The 20,278-nt window shown below is 37.4% G+C and overlaps 2 long non-coding RNA genes across 2 annotated transcripts in view; both read right to left on the reverse strand.

The window, feature by feature from the left end:
* The window catches only part of LOC127949547 (uncharacterized), a 157,701-nt gene that overhangs the window by 96,610 nt on the left and 40,813 nt on the right, over positions 1 to 20,278 (reverse strand). The window lies entirely within an intron of this gene.
* The window catches only part of LOC127949437 (uncharacterized), a 44,295-nt gene continuing 32,539 nt past the window's right edge, over positions 8,523 to 20,278 (reverse strand). The window contains exons 3-4 of the long non-coding RNA XR_008152298.1: positions 13,789 to 14,163; positions 8,523 to 9,806 (exon numbers count right to left, since the gene is read on the reverse strand). This is a non-coding gene — a long non-coding RNA (uncharacterized LOC127949437). The remainder of the gene's footprint in view (positions 9,807 to 13,788; positions 14,164 to 20,278) is intronic.

The raw sequence follows: 20,278 nt of genomic DNA on the forward strand, positions 1-20,278 counted from the left end.
AAAAGTAGGTTTTCAACATTAAGCAAAATGGCGGACAGGAAGTAAGGCCAATTTTCACATTATTGGTATCAATACTCTCGGCATGACCCACAGAATATAGCGAGACCATTTTAATTTTAATAGACTAATTTATTCAAAAGTTATTAGCATTTATGTGATATTTCATTATAACTATTGGCCACAAGGTGGCGCTGCCACCAAACTTTTTGAGTACCTTCAGGGCATGGAGCCGAATATTTTTGTAATTATTTGCGAAACGATACGATGCTGCGTTCAAAAAATACAGCATTTTAAATCATAATTCAAAATGGCCGACGCCTAAAATGGCCGACACAGGAAAATTGGATATCATTTGACTCGACATGACTCACTGAATCTAAAGAGACCAGTTGTGTGATTTTTGGCCAAACCATTCAGTAGTTATAAGCCAAAATATGCATTTTTCATATCTCCTGACCACTAGGTGGCGCTGTGTCGAAACACTGCAGGTAGTCTCAGTTCATGCTTGTTATAACACACGCCAAGTTTGGTCTCAATATGACAAACCGTTGCCGGGATATAGCCTCACGTGCATGTTTGCGTGCTTTTCGTCAAATTTGTTTACGTGTCATTCGACAACAGTTGGACGAATCAACTTGAATTCCATAACTTTTTGCCAGCATGGTCTGAAGATGATCTGAGCCAATTTTCGTGGCAATCGGACTAACCGTCTAGGACGAGTTCGAAAAAGTAGGTTTTTCGAATAATTGAAAATAGCGAAAAAACTAAACCTTGCGATTTTTGAATTTTGGGGTTCATTCGACTTGGCATGAGCCAAGGATTCAGAGGAAAAAAGAATTTCCATTTTCTGGCTTACGGTTCAAAAGTTATTAGCATACAAACATTGAAAGTTTGGACAAGTGGTGGCGCTAGAGAGTAGGAGATAGAGACTTCAAATTTGCTATAGTTAATGTTGGGACTGTCCTCTATCAGTGTGCCAAATTATACAACTTTCCCGCAATCGGTTCTATGGGCTGCCATAGACTTGCGGCGGAAGAAGAAGAAGAAGCAGAATAATAATAATAACGCCAACGGAAACAATAGGTGCCTACGCACCTTCGGTGCTTGGCCCCTAAATATAGCTGCAAGCAGCAATTACGGGGCCAAGCACTCCAACGGCAAATGTAGTAGCTAAGCATCGCATAAAGCATCACACCAAATACATTAATGAGCAATAACAGCAATTTTGGAATTATTCTATTTGAAATGGCAAAAAAAAAAACACCAATACCACCTCTAGTAGCATGATTACTTGGTTTATCAAGCTTGACCAATAGGTGACACTGTTATAAAATCAATTTGGTGTACTCTGTGTGTCTTTTCAATGACACACACAAAGTTTGGTGTCAATATGCCAAAGCATTCCAGGGATACAGCCTCAAGTGTCATTTTCTCATTGTGCCTCAAATTCGTCGATGTGGTATGCGAAAACGGTTTTGTCTATCGACTCAAAATCCATAACTTTGAATCAGTATAGCCTGAAGATCATTTGATTCGAATTTGGTGAAAATCGGACATACGGTTGATCAGGAGTTCGAAAAAGTATGTTTTCAACATAAATCAAAATGGCGGACCGGAAGTTCAGCTTACCGTGGTATATTTGGTATCTATGTTATCGGCATAAGCCAGGGAATATTTTGAGCCCAGTTTCCTTCAAATAGGCTAATGCATTAAAAAGTTATTAGCATTTTAAAAAGTGTAATTACTCATGGTTAATGAATGGTTTATTACTCTTGACCAATAGGTGGCGCTGTTACCAAATTTATGTGGCATGGTCAGTGTGAGGTGGCGATGACACATACAAAGTTTGGTGCAAATATGTCAAAGTGTTGCAGAGATACAGCCTCAAATGCATTTTGGCACCCTTCCAGCAAATTCGTTGATGCGCTAAATGAGAACCGTTACGTATATCGACACAAAATCCATAACTTTTTGCCAGCATGGTCTGAAGATGATGCACGTCAAATTTGGTGAAAATTGGGCTAACGGTCTAGGAGGAGTTCGAAAAAGTAGGTTTTCAACATTAAGCAAAATGGCGGACAGGAAGTAAGGCCAATTTTCACATTATTGGTATCAATACTCTCGGCATGACCCACAGAATATAGCGAGACCATTTTAATTTTAATAGACTAATTTATTCAAAAGTTATTAGCATTTATGTGATATTTCATTATAACTATTGGCCACAAGGTGGCGCTGCCACCAAACTTTTTGAGTACCTTCAGGGCATGGAGCCGAATATTTTTGTAATTATTTGCGAAACGATACGATGCTGCGTTCAAAAAATACAGCATTTTAAATCATAATTCAAAATGGCCGACGCCTAAAATGGCCGACACAGGAAAATTGGATATCATTTGACTCGACATGACTCACTGAATCTAAAGAGACCAGTTGTGTGATTTTTGGTCAAACCATTCAGTAGTTATAAGCCAAAATATGCATTTTTCATATCTCCTGACCACTAGGTGGCGCTGTGTCGAAACACTGCAGGTAGTCTCAGTTCATGCTTGTTATAACACACGCCAAGGTTGGTCTCAATATGACAAACCGTTGCCGGGATATAGCCTCACGTGCATGTTTGCGTGCTTTTCGTCAAATTTGTTTACGTGTCATTCGACAACAGTTGGACGAATCAACTTGAATTCCATAACTTTTTGCCAGCATGGTCTGAAGATGATCTGAGCCAATTTTCGTGGCAATCGGACTAACCGTCTAGGACGAGTTCGAAAAAGTAGGTTTTTCGAATAATTGAAAATAGCGAAAAAACTAAACCTTGCGATTTTTGAATTTTGGGGTTCATTCGACTTGGCATGAGCCAAGGATTCAGAGGAAAAAAGAATTTCCATTTTCTGGCTTACGGTTCAAAAGTTATTAGCATACAAACATTGAAAGTTTGGACAAGTGGTGGCGCTAGAGAGTAGGAGATAGAGACTTCAAATTTGCTATAGTTAATGTTGGGACTGTCCTCTATCAGTGTGCCAAATTATACAACTTTCCCGCAATCGGTTCTATGGGCTGCCATAGACTTGCGGCGGAAGAAGAAGAAGAAGAAGAAGAATAATAATAACGCCAACGATTACAATAGGTGCCTACGCACCTTCGGTGCTTGGCCCCTAATAACGCCAACAAACACAATAGGTGCCTTCGCACCTTCGGTGCTTGGCCCCTAATAACGCCAACAAACACAATAGGTGCCTTCGCACCTTCGGTGCTTGGCCCCTAATAAATATAGCTGCAAGCAGCAATCACGGGGCCAAGCATTCCAGCGGCAACATCAGGAGCTAAGCATATGTAGCATCAGACCAAATGCAACAATGAATAATGAAATTAATAATTGCATGATTGTAATTGAAATGGCTGAAAATCGTTAATAAAAGTTCCACAGCGAGGAGCTAAGCATGGCATGGAGCATCAGACCAAATGCAACGAGTAAGAAAAGCAATTATTGGAAGAGTGTAATTGAAACAGCCAGTAAAACTCCAGTAAAATGATGCATTATCATTTTTGGAAAATAGGTGGCGCTGTAATCAAATCGCTTTGTTGTGTTCTGTGGGAGGTGACAATGTTGTGGGCAATTTCTTTCAAAATACTTACAGACCTTTAGGGCAATGAGTCGAACATGCCCACCGAGTTTCGTTCCGATCGACTTCCATTAACCTTGTCAAATAGGTGACAATGATCAAGGTAGATTAGGTAAAAAAGAACACTGTAATATTTATAAAGCTTCAAAACCCAGTGTTGAATAAAAAATTGCAATTATAACCACTAGATGTCACCGGAAGACCACTAATGAGCTCACTAAAGACTAAAACATTACAGTTTATGGGCTTGTTGAGGGATTCATCTAGAAAAAATGTATATTACTATTATTTAATATTACTGTTCAAGCATTTCAGATCACATTGAGTCAAAGTTTACCAATTTATTCATACAGATATATCTAATGTTTATAATTATGCCAGATTATGATTGCAATGAAACCTGAAAAATGACATAGAAGCCCATAAAAACAGAAGACTTGCAATAGGTTTTATCACCCATCATTTATTTTAATTATCTATATATATAACAAAATGTGTGCATCTGTGTGTGGGTTTAAGCATGCTTATTGAGTATTAATATACTAGTTTAAACATTTCATGTTTGTGTGTGTCTGTCATTCTGTTCTATTCTTTTACTGTCAGCCATATCTAGGTTATTTAAAATCAGTGCAGTACTATTATCTAGACTGTGAAATTATACATAAATTGCGTATGCTTCTTTGGAATGAAATTAAGACAACATATAACAGTTATAAAGGTTAAAGAGACAGTGTTGTATGATAAATTGCATTTACGACCACTAGATGTCACTGGAAGACCACTAATGGGCTCACTAAAGACTAAAACATTACAGTTCATTGTCTCGATGATTGATTCATCTAGAAAAATATATATTACTATTATTTAATATTACTGTTCAAGCATTTAAGATCACATTGAGTGAAAGTTCAACAATTTATTCATACATGTATATCAAATGTTTACTATTATGTCAGAATATGAATGCAATGAAACCTGACATAGAAATGTAAGAAAAGAAGTCTTTCTGTGAGTTGTGTGTCACCTATAATTTATTTCAAATATCTATATACAACAAAATGTGTGGGCATGTACTTCTCTGTGTGTGTGTGTGTGTGTGTGTGTGTGTGTGTGTGTGTGTGTAATCATGCTTATTGATTATTCAAATAATAGTTGAACCATTTCATTTCTGTGTGTGAGTGTCTGTGAGCCTATTCTCCATGTTAGACAATGGCACACACAAGTTTGGCTTAATTACAACAAAGCTTTGCAGAGATATAGCCTCAGACTCATTTTGTGAAGATGCCTGACATCTGAAGCAGCGCTGTACAAAAACGGTTTCGTCTATTGACACGAAATCCATAACTTTTTGTCAGCACGGTCTGAAGATGATCTGATTCAATTTTGGTGAAAATCAGACAAACGGTTCAGGATGAGTTTAAAAAAAAAGGTTTTCAACATGAATCAAAATGGCGGACAGGAAGTTTTGCTTAATATGACATAATTGGTATGTATGTTGTCGGCATGTCCCAAGGAACATTTTGAGACATGTTTCATGATAATAGGCTAATGCAATCAAAAGTTATTAGCATTATTGGAAATGTAATAATTAGCGGTTATTGATTGGTTTATTACTCTTGACCAATAGGTGGCGCTGTGACCAAAATGATGTGGCGTGGTCAATGTGATGTGACAATGTCACATATTAAGTTTTGTGTAAATATCTCCAACCTTTGCAGAGATACAGCCTCAGATGCAGTTTGGCATCTTTCCAGCAAATTCGTTGGTACGCTAATTGAAAACGGTTACGTGTATCGACACAAATTCCATAACTTTTTGCCAGCATGGTCTGAAGATGATCCAAATCAAATTTGGTGAAAATCTGAGCAACGGTCTAGGAGGAGTTCGAAAAAGTAGGTTTTCAACATGAATCAAAATGGCGGACAGGAAATTTTGCCAAAATTGACAAATGGGGTATCGGTGTTCTCGGCATGACCCAAGGAATCTATCAACATCAGTTTTGTTACAATAGGCTAATGTATGCAAAAGTTATTAGCATTTTTCGAAAAATCGTTATAACTATTGACCACAAGGTGGCGCTGCCCCCAATTTTTTTTGTGTACATTCAGGGCATGGAGCCGGACATTTTTGTAATTATTTGCGAAACGATACGGAACTTCATTCTTAAGATACAGCAATTTACAACTAAATTCAAAATGGCCGAAGCCCAAAATGGCCGAATTGGGAAAATTCGGTATCATTCGACTCGGAATGATGCACTGAATCTAAAGACACCACTTTTGTGATTTTTGGCAAAACCGTTCAGAAGTTATGAGCAAAAACATGCATTTTTCATATCTCCTGACCACTAGGGGGCACAGCGCCGAAACACTGCAGGTAGTCCCAGGGAATGGTTGTTATAAGACCCACCAAGATTGGTCTCAATAGGCCAAACCGTTGCGGAGATATAGCCTCACGTTCACGTTTGCGTGCTTTTCGAAGAATTCGTTCATGAGCTATTCGGAAACGGTTTGAGAAATCAACTTGAATTCCATAACTTTTTGCCAGCATGGTCTGAAGATTATCTGATTCAATTTTCGTGACAATCGGTGCAACGGCCTAGGACGAGTTCGAAAAAGTAGGTTTTACGAACAATTGACGATAGCGAAAAAACTAAGCCTTGCGATTTTTGAATTTTGGTGTCCATTCGACTCGGCATGAGCCAAGGAATCACAGGAAAAAAGAATTTTCATTTTGTGGCTTACGGTTCAAGAGTTATTAGCATCAAGTTTTTGAAAGTTTAGACAATTGGTGGCGCTAGAGAGTTTGAGTTAGAGACTTCAAATTTGCTACGGTTAATGTTCAGACAGTCCTCTATTAGTGTGCCAAATTATACAACTTTCCCGCAATCGGTTCTATGGGCTACCATAGACTTGGGGTGGAAGAAGAAGAGGAAGAAATATAGCTGCAAGCAGCAATCACGGGGCCAAGCATTCCAGCGGCAACATCAGGAGCTAAGCATATGTAGCATCAGACCAAATGCAACAATGAATAATGAAATTAATAATTGCATGATTGTAATTGAAATGGCTGAAAATCGTTAATAAAAGTTCCACAGCGAGGAGCTAAGCATGGCATGGAGCATCAGACCAAATGCAACGAGTAAGAAAAGCAATTATTGGAAGAGTGTAATTGAAACAGCCAGTAAAACTCCAGTAAAATGATGCATTATCATTTTTGGAAAATAGGTGGCGCTGTAATCAAATCGCTTTGTTGTGTTCTGTGGGAGGTGACAATGTTGTGGGCAATTTCTTTCAAAGTACTTACAGACCTTTAGGGCAATGAGTCGAACATGCCCACCGAGTTTCGTTCCGATCGACTTCCATTAACCTTGTCAAATAGGTGCTTAAAGTTGTTTGGCCAATGGCGGCCATGTTTTTTAAGATAAGTGAAATTCCTCATAGAGCACTTGTGCCACATTGGGCCATATCAATTTTCAAGTTGATTGGATCAACGGTTGCTTAGTTATAGCCATTTGATTTTTTTTCATCCTGTAGCGCCACCAAGTGGCAGATATGGAAAAAAAAAATAATTTGACTAAAGTTTTTGTTCATGCATATGAGTTCTGAGTTTGGTGAAGAAATCTCATTTTGTTCCCGAGTTATAGCCTTTTTCGTAATATTGGTCCACGAATTTGAATGTTTTGGGTCACCTGTTTTTTTGTTCAGTCTTGATCAAACCACTGCAATAATATTCTCTGGACTCTCTAGATCAATAATTTTCAAAAATATGTTGCATTTTGTCCTTTGGTTAGCTATAAGAGGTCATTTAGGAAAGGGCCGTGGCCACATGTAACCTAAAGCCTATAAAACTGAAACAAAAACTCAAAACTTTATGAAACTTGGTTATAACATGTGAAAGATGACCCACCAAGCATGCAAAGTTTCATTAAGATCAGAAAATAGCTGGTGCTATAACAGTTAAAATGGCCTAAAAAACTAAAGATTTCTGTTGTGAATGGCATTAAAGTGCAAAAAAAAAGGGGTAATATAATCACACATGCATTAGATCTGTATTTTTTCTAAACAATCATGCAAAATTTAACAGATATTAGGTAAAAAAGAACACTGTAATATTTATAAAGCTTCAAAACCCAGTGTTGAATAAAAAATTGCAATTATAACCACTAGATGTCACCGGAAGACCACTAATGAGCTCACTAAAGACTAAAACATTACAGTTTATGGGCTTGTTGAGGGATTCATCTAGAAAAAATGTATATTACTATTATTTAATATTACTGTTCAAGCATTTCAGATCACATTGAGTCAAAGTTTACCAATTTATTCATACAGATATATCTAATGTTTATAATTATGCCAGATTATGATTGCAATGAAACCTGAAAAATGACATAGAAGCCCATAAAACAGAAGACTTGCAATAGGTTTTATCACCCATCATTTATTTTAATTATCTATATATATAACAAAATGTGTGCATCTGTGTGTGGGTTTAAGCATGCTTATTGAGTATTAATATAGTAGTTTAAACATTTCATGTTTGTGTGTGTCTGTAATTCTGTTCTATTCTTTTACCGTCAGCCATATCTATGTTATTTAAAATCAGTGCAGTACTATTATCTAGACTGTGAAATTATACATGAATTGCGTATGCTTCTTTGGAATGTAATTAAGACAACATATAACAGTTATAAAGGTTAAAGAGACAGTGTTGTATGATAAATTGCATTTACGACCACTAGATGTCACTGGAAGACCACTAATGGGCTTTGCAGAGATATAGCCTCAGACTCATTTTGTGAAGATGCCTGACATCTGAAGCAGCGCTGTACAAAAACGGTTTCGTCTATTCACACGAAATCCATAACTTTTTGTCAGCACGGTCTGAAGATGATCTGATTCAATTTTGGTGAAAATCAGACAAACGGTTGAGGATGAGTTTAAAAAAAAAGGTTTTCAACATGAATCAAAATGGCGGACAGGAAGTTTTGCTTAATATGACATAATTGGTATGTATGTTGTCGGCATGTCCCAAGGAACATTTTGAGACATGTTTCATGATAATAGGCTAATGCAATCAAAAGTTATTAGCATTATTGGAAATGTAATAATTAGCGGTTATTGATTGGTTTATTACTCTTGACCAATAGGTGGCGCTGTGACCAAAATGATGTGGCGTAGTCAATGTGATGTGACAATGTCACATATTAAGTTTTGTGTAAATATCTCCAACCTTTGCAGAGATACAGCCTCAGATGCAGTTTGGCATCTTTCCAGCAAATTCGTTGGTACGCTAATTGAAAACGGTTACGTGTATCGACACAAATTCCATAACTTTTTGCCAGCATGGTCTGAAGATGATCCAAATCAAATTTGGTGAAAATCTGAGCAACGGTCTAGGAGGAGTTCGAAAAAGTAGGTTTTCAACATGAATCAAAATGGCGGACAGGAAATTTTGCCAAAATTGACAAATGGGGTATCGGTGTTCTCGGCATGACCCAAGGAATCTATCAACATCAGCTTTGTTACAATAGGCTAATGTATGCAAAAGTTATTAGCATTTTTCGAAAAAATCGTTATAACTATTGACCACAAGGTGGCGCTGCCCCCAATTTTTTTGTGTACATTCAGGGCATGGAGCCGGACATTTTTGTAATTATTTGCGAAACGATACGGAACTTCATTCTTAAGATACAGCAATTTACAACTAAATCCAAAATGGCCGACGCCCAAAATGGCCGAATTGGGAAAATTCGGTATCATTCGACTCGGAATGATGCACTGAATCTAAAGACACCACTTTTGTGATTTTTGGCAAAACCGTTCAGAAGTTATGAGCAAAAACATGCATTTTTCATATCTCCTGACCACTAGGGGGCACAGCGCCGAAACACTGCAGGTAGTCCCAGGGAATGGTTGTTATAAGACCCACCAAGATTGGTCTCAATAGGCCAAACCGTTGCGGAGATATAGCCTCACGTTCACGTTTGCGTGCTTTTCGAAGAATTCGTTCATGAGCTATTCGGAAACGGTTTGAGAAATCAACTTGAATTCCATAACTTTTTGCCAGCATGGTCTGAAGATTATCTGATTAAATTTTCGTGACAATCGGTGCAACGGCCTAGGACGAGTTCGAAAAAGTAGGTTTTATGAACAATTGACGATAGCGAAAAAACTAAGCCTTGCGATTTTTGAATTTCGGTGTCCATTCGACTCGGCATGAGCCAAGGAATCACAGGAAAAAAGAATTTTCATTTTGTGGCTTACGGTTCAAGAGTTATTAGCATCAAGTTTTTGAAAGTTTAGACAATTGGTGGCGCTAGAGAGTTTGAGTTAGAGACTTCAAATTTGCTACGGTTAATGTTCAGACAGTCCTCTATTAGTGTGCCAAATTATACAACTTTCCCGCAATCGGTTCTATGGGCTACCATAGACTTGGGGTGGAAGAAGAAGAATAATAAATATAGCTGCAAGCAGCAATCACGGGGCCAAGCATTCCAGCGGCAACATCAGGAGCTAAGCATATGTAGCATCAGACCAAATGCAACAATGAATAATGAAATTAATAATTGCATGATTGCAATTGAAATGGCTGAAAATCGTTAATAAAAGTTCCACAGCGAGGAGCTAAGCATGGCATGGAGCATCAGACCAAATGCAACGAGTAAGAAAAGCAATTATTGGAAGAGTGTAATTGAAACAGCCAGTAAAACTCCAGTAAAATGATGCATTATCATTTTTGGAAAATAGGTGGCGCTGTAATCAAATCGCTTTGTTGTGTTCTGTGGGAGGTGACAATGTTGTGGGCAATTTCTTTCAAAATACTTACAGACCTTTAGGGCAATGAGTCGAACATGCCCACCGAGTTTCGTTCCGATCGACTTCTATTAACCTTGTCAAATAGGTGCTTAAAGTTGTTTGGCCAATGGCGGCCATGTTTTTTAAGATAAGTGAAATTCCTCATAGAGCACTTGTGCCACATTGGGCCATATCAATTTTCAAGTTGATTGGATCAACGGTTGCTTAGTTATAGCCATTTGATTTTTTTTCATCCTGTAGCGCCACCAAGTGGCAGATATGGAAAAAAAATAATAATTTGACTAAAGTTTTTGTTCATGCATATGAGTTCTGAGTTTGGTGAAGATATCTCATTTTGTTCCCGAGTTATAGCCTTTTTCGTAAAATTGGTCCACGAATTTGAATGTTTTGGGTCACCTGGTTTTTTGTTCATTCTTGATCAAACCACTGCAATAATATTCTCTGGACTCTCTAGATCAATAATTTTCAAAAACATGTTGCATTTTGTCCTTTGGTTAGCTATAAGAGGTCATTTAGGAAAGGGCCGTGGCCACATGTAACCTAAAGCCTATAAAACTGAAACAAAAACTCAAAACTTTATGAAACTTGGTTATAACATGTGAAAGATGACCCACCAAGCATGCAAAGTTTCATTAAGATCAGAAAATAGCTGGTGCTATAACAGTTAAAATGGCCTAAAAAACAAAAGATTTCTGTTGTGAATGGCATTAAACTGCAAAAAAAAAAGGGGTAATATAATCACACATGCATTAGATCTGTATTTTTTCTAAACAATCATGCAAAATTTAACAGAGATTAGGTAAAAAAGAACACTGTAATATTTATAAAGCTTCAAAACCCAGTGTTGAATAAAAAATTGCAATTATAACCACTAGATGTCACCGGAGGACCACTAATGAGCTCAGTAAAGACTAAAACATTACAGTTTATGGGCTTGTTGAGGGATTCATCTAGAAAAAATGTATATTACTATTATTTAATATTACTGTTCAAGCATTTCAGATCACATTGAGTCAAAGTTTACCAATTTATTCATACAGATATATCTAATGTTTATAATTATGCCAGATTATGACTGCAATGAAACCTGAAAAATGACATAGAAGCCCATAAAAACAGAAGACTTGCAATAGGTTTTATCACCCATCATTTATTTTAATTATCTATATATATAACAAAATGTGTGCATCTGTGTGTGGGTTTAAGCATGCTTATTGAGTATTAATATACTAGTTTAAACATTTCATGTTTGTGTGTGTCTGTAATTCTGTTCTATTCTTTTACTGTCAGCCATATCTAGGTTATTTAAAATCAGTGCAGTACTATTATCTAGACTGTGAAATTATACATAAATTGCGTATGCTTCTTTGGAATGAAATTAAGACAACATATAACAGTTATAAAGGTTAAAGAGACAGTGTTGTATGATAAATTGCATTTACGACCACTAGATGTCACTGGAAGACCACTAATGGGCTCACTAAAGACTAAAACATTACAGTTCATTGTCTCGATGATTGATTCATCTAGAAAAATATATATTACTATTATTTAATATTACTGTTCAAGCATTTAAGATCACATTGAGTGAAAGTTCAACAATTTATTCATACATGTATATCAAATGTTTACTATTATGTCAGAATATGAATGTAATGAAACCTGACATAGAAATGTAAGAAAAGAAGTCTTTCTGTGAGTTGTGTGTCACCTATAATTTATTTCAAATATCTACATACAACAAAATGTGTGGGCATGTACTTCTCTGTGTGTGTGTGTGTGTGTGTGTGTGTGTGTGTGTGTGTGTGTAATCATGCTTATTGATTATTCATATAATAGTTGAACCATTTCATTTCTGTGTGTGAGTGTCTGTGAGCCTATTCTCCATGTTAGACAATGGCACACACAAGTTTGGCTTAATTACAACAAAGGTTTGCAGAGATATAGCCTCAGACTCATTTTGTGAAGATGCCTGACATCTGAAGCAGCGCTGTACAAAAACGGTTTCGTCTATTGACACGAAATCCATAACTTTTTGTCAGCACGGTCTGAAGATGATCTGATTCAATTTTGGTGAAAATCAGACAAACGGTTGAGGAGGAGTTTAAAAAAAAAGGTTTTCAACATGAATCAAAATGGCGGACAGGAAGTTTTGCTTAATATGACATAATTGGTATGTATGTTGTCGGCATGTCCCAAGGAACATTTTGAGACATGTTTCATGATAATAGGCTAATGCAATCAAAAGTTATTAGCATTATTGGAAATGTAATAATTAGCGGTTATTGATTGGTTTATTACTCTTGACCAATAGGTGGCGCTGTGACCAAAATGATGTGGCGTGGTCAATGTGATGTGACAATGTCACATATTAAGTTTTGTGTAAATATCTCCAACCTTTGCAGAGATACAGCCTCAGATGCAGTTTGGCATCTTTCCAGCAAATTCGTTGGTACGCTAATTGAAAACGGTTACGTGTATCGACACAAATTCCATAACTTTTTGCCAGCATGGTCTGAAGATGATCCAAATCAAATTTGGTGAAAATCTGAGCAACGGTCTAGGAGGAGTTCGAAAAAGTAGGTTTTCAACATGAATCAAAATGGCGGACAGGAAATTTTGCCAAAATTGACAAATGGGGTATCGGTGTTCTCGGCATGACCCAAGGAATCTATCAACATCAGTTTTGTTACAATAGGCTAATGTATGCAAAAGTTATTAGCATTTTTCGAAAAATCGTTATAACTATTGACCACAAGGTGGCGCTGCCCCCAATTTTTTTGTGTACATTCAGGGCATGGAGCCGGACATTTTTGTAATTATTTGCGAAACGATACGGAACTTCATTCTTAAGATACAGCAATTTACAACTAAATTCAAAATGGCCGACGCCCAAAATGGCCGAATTGGGAAAATTTGGTATCATTCGACTCGGAATGATGCACTGAATCTAAAGACACCACTTTTGTGATTTTTGGCAAAACCGTTCAGAAGTTATGAGCAAAAACATGCATTTTTCATATCTCCTGACCACTAGGGGGCACAGCGCCGAAACACTGCAGGTAGTCCCAGGGAATGGTTGTTATAAGACCCACCAAGATTGGTCTCAATAGGCCAAACCGTTGCGGAGATATAGCCTCACGTTCACGTTTGCGTGCTTTTCGAAGAATTCGTTCATGAGCTATTCGGAAACGGTTTGAGAAATCAACTTGAATTCCATAACTTTTTGCCAGCATGGTCTGAAGATTATCTGATTCAATTTTCGTGACAATCGGTGCAACGGCCTAGGACGAGTTCGAAAAAGTAGGTTTTACGAACAATTGACGATAGCGAAAAAACTAAACCTTGCGATTTTTGAATTTTGGTGTCCATTCGACTCGGCATGAGCCAAGGAATCACAGGAAAAAAGAATTTTCATTTTGTGGCTTACGGTTCAAGAGTTATTAGCATCAAGTTTTTGAAAGTTTAGACAATTGGTGGCGCTAGAGAGTTTGAGTTAGAGACTTCAAATTTGCTACGGTTAATGTTCAGACAGTCCTCTATTAGTGTGCCAAATTATACAACTTTCCCGCAATCGGTTCTATGGGCTACCATAGACTTGGGGTGGAAGAAGAGGAAGAATAATAATAATAACGCCAACAAACACAATAGGTGCCTTCGCACCTTCGGTGCTTGGCCCCTAATAATAACGCCAACAAACACAATAGGTGCCTTCGCACCTTCGGTGCTTGGCCCCTAATAACGCCAACGATTACAATAGGTGCCTACGCACCTTCGGTGCTTGGCCCCTAATAATAATAACGCCAACAAACACAATAGGTGCCTTCGCACCTTCGGTGCTTGGCCCCTAAATATAGCTGCAAGCAGCAATCACGGGGCCAAGCATTCCAGCGGCAACATCAGGAGCTAAGCATATGTAGCATCAGACCAAATGCAACAATGAATAATGAAATTAATAATTGCATGATTGTAATTGAAATGGCTGAAAATCGTTAATAAAAGTTCCACAGCGAGGAGCTAAGCATGGCATGGAGCATCAGACCAAATGCAACGAGTAAGAAAAGCAATTATTGGAAGAGTGTAATTGAAACAGCCAGTAAAACTCCAGTAAAATGATGCATTATCATTTTTGGAAAATAGTTGGCGCTGTAATCAAATCGCTTTGTTGTGTTCTGTGGGAGGTGACAATGTTGTGGGCAATTTCTTTCAAAATACTTACAGACCTTTAGGGCAATGAGTCGAACATGCCCACCGAGTTTCGTTCCGATCGACTTCCATTAACCTTGTCAAATAGGTGCTTAAAGTTGTTTGGCCAATGGCGGCCATGTTTTTTAAGATAAGTGAAATTCCTCATAGAGCACTTGTGCCACATTGGGCCATATCAATTTTCAAGTTGATTGGATCAACGGTTGCTTAGTTATAGCCATTTGATTTTTTTTCATCCTGTAGCGCCACTAAGTGGCAGATATGGAAAAAAAATAATAATTTGACTAAAGTTTTTGTTCATGCATATGAGTTCTGAGTTTGGTGAAGATATCTCATTTTGTTCCCGAGTTATAGCCTTTTTCGTAAAATTGGTCCACGAATTTGAATGTTTTGGGTCACCTGGTTTTTTGTTCAGTCTTGATCAAACCACTGCAGTAATATTCTCAGGACTCTCTAGATCAATAACTTTGAAAAAATATGTTGTATTTTGTCCTTTGGTTAGATAACATTTAAACAGGCCTAAAAAACAAAAGATTTCTGTTGTGAATGGCATTAAACTGCAAAAAAAAAAGGGGTAATATAATCACACATGCATTAGATCTGTATTTTTTCTAAACAATCATGCAAAATTTAACAGAGATTAGGTAAAAAAGAACACTGTAATATTTATAAAGCTTCAAAACCCAGTGTTGAATAAAAAATTGCAATTATAACCACTAGATGTCACCGGAAGACCACTAATGAGCTCACTAAAGACTAAAACATTACAGTTTATGGGCTTGTTGAGGGATTCATCTAGAAAAAATGTATATTACTATTATTTAATATTACTGTTCAAGCATTTCAGATCACATTGAGTCAAAGTTTACCAATTTATTCATACAGATATATCTAATGTTTATAATTATGCCAGATTATGATTGCAATGAAACCTGAAAAATGACATAGAAGCCCATAAAAACAGAAGACTTGCAATAGGTTTTATCACCCATCATTTATTTTAATTATCTATATATATAACAAAATGTGTGCATCTGTGTGTGGGTTTAAGCATGCTTATTGAGTATTAATATACTAGTTTAAACATTTCATGTTTGTGTGTGTCTGTAATTCTGTTCTATTCTTTTACTGTCAGCCATATCTAGGTTATTTAAAATCAGTGCAGTACTTTTATCTAGACTGTGAAATTATACATAAATTGCGTATGCTTCTTTGGAATGAAATTAAGACAACATATAACAGTTATAAAGGTTAAAGAGACAGTGTTGTATGATAAATTGCATTTACGACCACTAGATGTCACTGGAAGACCACTAATGGGCTCACTAAAGACTAAAACATTACAGTTCATTGTCTCGATGATTGATTCATCTAGAAAAATATATATTACTATTATTTAATATTACTGTTCAAGCATTTAAGATCACATTGAGTGAAAGTTCAACAATTTATTCATACATGTATATCAAATGTTTACTATTATGTCAGAATATGAATGCAATGAAACCTGACATAGAAATGTAAGAAAAGAAGTCTTTCTGTGAGTTGTGTGTCACCTATAATTTATTTCAAATATCTACATACAACAAAATGTGTGGGCATGTACTTCTCTCTCTGTGTGTGTGTGTGTGTGTGTATATGCAGAGATAGAGCCTCAGACTCATTTTGTGAAGATGCCTGACATCTGAAGCAGCGCTGTACAAAAACGGTTTCGTCTATTGACACGAAATCCATAACTTTTTGTCAGCACGGTCTGAAGATGATCTGATTCAATTTTGGTGAAAATCAGACAAACGGTTGAGGATGAGTTTAAAAAAAAAGGTTTTCAACATGAATCAAAATGGCGGACAGGAAGTTTTGCTTAATATGACATAATTGGTATGTATGTTGTCGGCATGTCCCAAGGAACATTTTGAGACATGTTTCATGATAATAGGCTAATGCAATCAAAAGTTATTAGCATTATTGGAAATGTAATAATTAGCGGTTATTGATTGGTTTATTACTCTTGACCAATAGGTGGCGCTGTGACCAAAATGATGTGGCGTGGTCAATGTGATGTGACAATCTCACATATTAAGTTTTGTGTAAATATCTTCAACCTTTGCAGAGATACAGCCTCAGATGCAGTTTGGCATCTTTCCAGCAAATTCGTTGGTACGCTAATTGAAAACGGTTACGTGTATCGACACAAATTCCATAACTTTTTGCCAGCATGGTCTGAAGATGATCCAAATCAAATTTGGTGAAAATCTGAGCAACGGTCTAGGAGGAGTTCGAAAAAGTAGGTTTTCAACATGAATCAAAATGGCGGACAGGAAATTTTGCCAAAATTGACAAATGGGGTATCGGTGTTCTCGGCATGACCCAAGGAATCTATCAACATCAGTTTTGTTACAATAGGCTAATGTATGCAAAAGTTATTAGCATTTTTCGAAAAATCGTTATAACTATTGACCACAAGGTGGCGCTGCCCCCAATTTTTTTGTGTACATTCAGGGCATGGAGCCGGACATTTTTGTAATTATTTGCGAAACGATACGGAACTTCATTCTTAAGATACAGAAATTTACAACTAAATTCAAAATGGCCGACGCCCAAAATGGCCGAATTGGGAAAATTCGGTATCATTCGACTCGGAATGATGCACTGAATCTAAAGACACCACTTTTGTGATTTTTGGCAAAACCGTTCAGAAGTTATGAGCAAAAACATGCATTTTTCATATCTCCTGACCACTAGGGGGCACAGCACCGAAACACTGCAGGTACTCCCAGGGAATGGTTGTTATAAGACCCACCAAGATTGGTCTCAATAGGCCAAACCGTTGCGGAGATATAGCCTCATGTTCACGTTTGCGTGCTTTTCGAAGAATTCGTTCATGAGCTATTCGGAAACGGTTTGAGAAATCAACTTGAATTCCATAACTTTTTGCCAGCATGGTCTGAAGATTATCTGATTCAATTTTCGTGACAATCGGTGCAACGGCCTAGGACGAGTTCGAAAAAGTAGGTTTTACGAACAATTGACGATAGCGAAAAAACTAAGCCTTGCGATTTTTGAATTTCGGTGTCCATTCGACTCGGCATGAGCCAAGGAATCACAGGAAAAAAGAATTTTCATTTTGTGGCTTACGGTTCAAGAGTTATTAGCATCAAGTTTTTGAAAGTTTAGACAATTGGTGGCGCTAGAGAGTTTGAGTTAGAGACTTCAAATTTGTTACGGTTAATGTTCAGACAGTCCTCTATTAGTGTGCCAAATTATACAACTTTCCCGCAATCGGTTCTATGGGCTACCATAGACTTGGGGTGGAAGAAGAGGAAGAATAATAATAATAAATATAGCTGCAAGCAGCAATTACGGGGCCAAGCACTCCAACGGCAAATGTAGTAGCTAAGCATCGCATAAAGCATCACACCAAATACATTAATGAGCAATAACAGCAATTTTGGAATTATTGTATTTGAAATGGCAAAAAAAAAAAACACCAATACCACCTCTAGTAGCATGATTACTTGGTTTATCAAGCTTGACCAATAGGTGACACTGTTATAAAATCAATTTGGTGTACTCTGTGTGTCTTTTCAATGACACACACAAAGTTTGGTGTCAATATGCCAAAGCATTCCAGGGATACAGCCTCAAGTGTCATTTTCTCATTGTGCCTCAAATTCGTCGATGTGGTATGCGAAAACGGTTTTGTCTATCGACTCAAAATCCATAACTTTGAATCAGTATAGCCTGAAGATCATTTGATTCGAATTTGGTGAAAATCGGACATACGGTTGATCAGGAGTTCGAAAAAGTATGTTTTCAACATAAATCAAAATGGCGGACCGGAAGTTCAGCTTACCGTGGTATATTTGGTATCTATGTTATCGGCATAAGCCAGGGAATATTTTGAGCCCAGTTTCCTTCAAATAGGCTAATGCATTAAAAAGTTATTAGCATTTTAAAAAGTGTAATTACTCATGGTTAATGAATGGTTTATTACTCTTGACCAATAGGTGGCGCTGTTACCAAATTTATGTGGCATGGTCAGTGTGAGGTGGCGATGACACATACAAAGTTTGGTGCAAATATGTCAAAGTGTTGCAGAGATACAGCCTCAAATGCATTTTGGCACCCTTCCAGCAAATTCGTTGATGCGCTAAATGAGAACCGTTACGTATATCGACACAAAATCCATAACTTTTTGCCAGCATGGTCTGAAGATGATGCACGTCAAATTTGGTGAAAATTGGGCTAACGGTCTAGGAGGAGTTCGAAAAAGTAGGTTTTCAACATTAAGCAAAATGGCGGACAGGAAGTAAGGCCAATTTTCACATTATTGGTATCAATACTCTCGGCATGACCCACAGAATATAGCGAGACCATTTTAATTTTAATAGACTAATTTATTCAAAAGTTATTAGCATTTATGTGATATTTCATTATAACTATTGGCCACAAGGTGGCGCTGCCACCAAACTTTTTGAGTACCTTCAGGGCATGGAGCCGAATATTTTTGTAATTATTTGCGAAACGATACGATGCTGCGTTCAAAAAATACAGCATTTTAAATCATAATTCAAAATGGCCGACGCCTAAAATGGCCGACACAGGAAAATTGGATATCATTTGACTCGACATGACTCACTGAATCTAAAGAGACCAGTTGTGTGATTTTTGGCCAAACCATTCAGTAGTTATAAGCCAAAATATGCATTTTTCATATCTCCTGACCACTAGGTGGCGCTGTGTCGAAACACTGCAGGTAGTCTCAGTTCATGCTTGTTATAACACACGCCATGTTTGGTCTCAATATGACAAACCGTTGCCGGGATATAGCCTCACGTGCATGTTTGCGTGCTTTTCGTCAAATTTGTTTACGTGTCATTCGACAACAGTTGGACGAATCAACTTGAATTCCATAACTTTTTGCCAGCATGGTCTGAAGATGATCTGAGCCAATTTTCGTGGCAATCGGACTAACCGTCTAGGACGAGTTCGAAAAAGTAGGTTTTTCGAATAATTGAAAATAGCGAAAAAACTAAACCTTGCGATTTTTGAATTTTGGGGTTCATTCGACTTGGCATGAGCCAAGGATTCAGAGGAAAAAAGAATTTCCATTTTCTGGCTTACGGTTCAAAAGTTATTAGCATACAAACATTGAAAGTTTGGACAAGTGGTGGCGCTAGAGAGTAGGAGATAGAGACTTCAAATTTGCTATAGTTAATGTTGGGACTGTCCTCTATCAGTGTGCCAAATTATACAACTTTCCCGCAATCGGTTCTATGGGCTGCCATAGACTTGCGGCGGAAGAAGAAGAAGAAGAAGAAGAAGAAGAAGAATAATAATAACGCCAACGATTACAATAGGTGCCTACGCACCTTCGGTGCTTGGCCCCTAAATATAGCTGCAAGCAGCAATTACGGGGCCAAGCACTCCAACGGCAAATGTAGGAGCTAAGCATGGCATGGAGCATCACACCAAATGCATTAATGAGCAATAACAGCAATTTTTGGATTATTGTAACTGAAATGGCTAAAAAAATCATAAATACAACCTCTAGTAGCATGATTTACTTGCTTATCAAAATTGACCAATAGGTGGTGCTGTTATCAAATCAATTTGGTGTACTCTGTG

This window comes from Carassius gibelio, chromosome A1 (genome assembly GCF_023724105.1).
Source record: "Carassius gibelio isolate Cgi1373 ecotype wild population from Czech Republic chromosome A1, carGib1.2-hapl.c, whole genome shotgun sequence".
NCBI lineage: Eukaryota > Metazoa > Chordata > Actinopteri > Cypriniformes > Cyprinidae > Carassius > Carassius gibelio.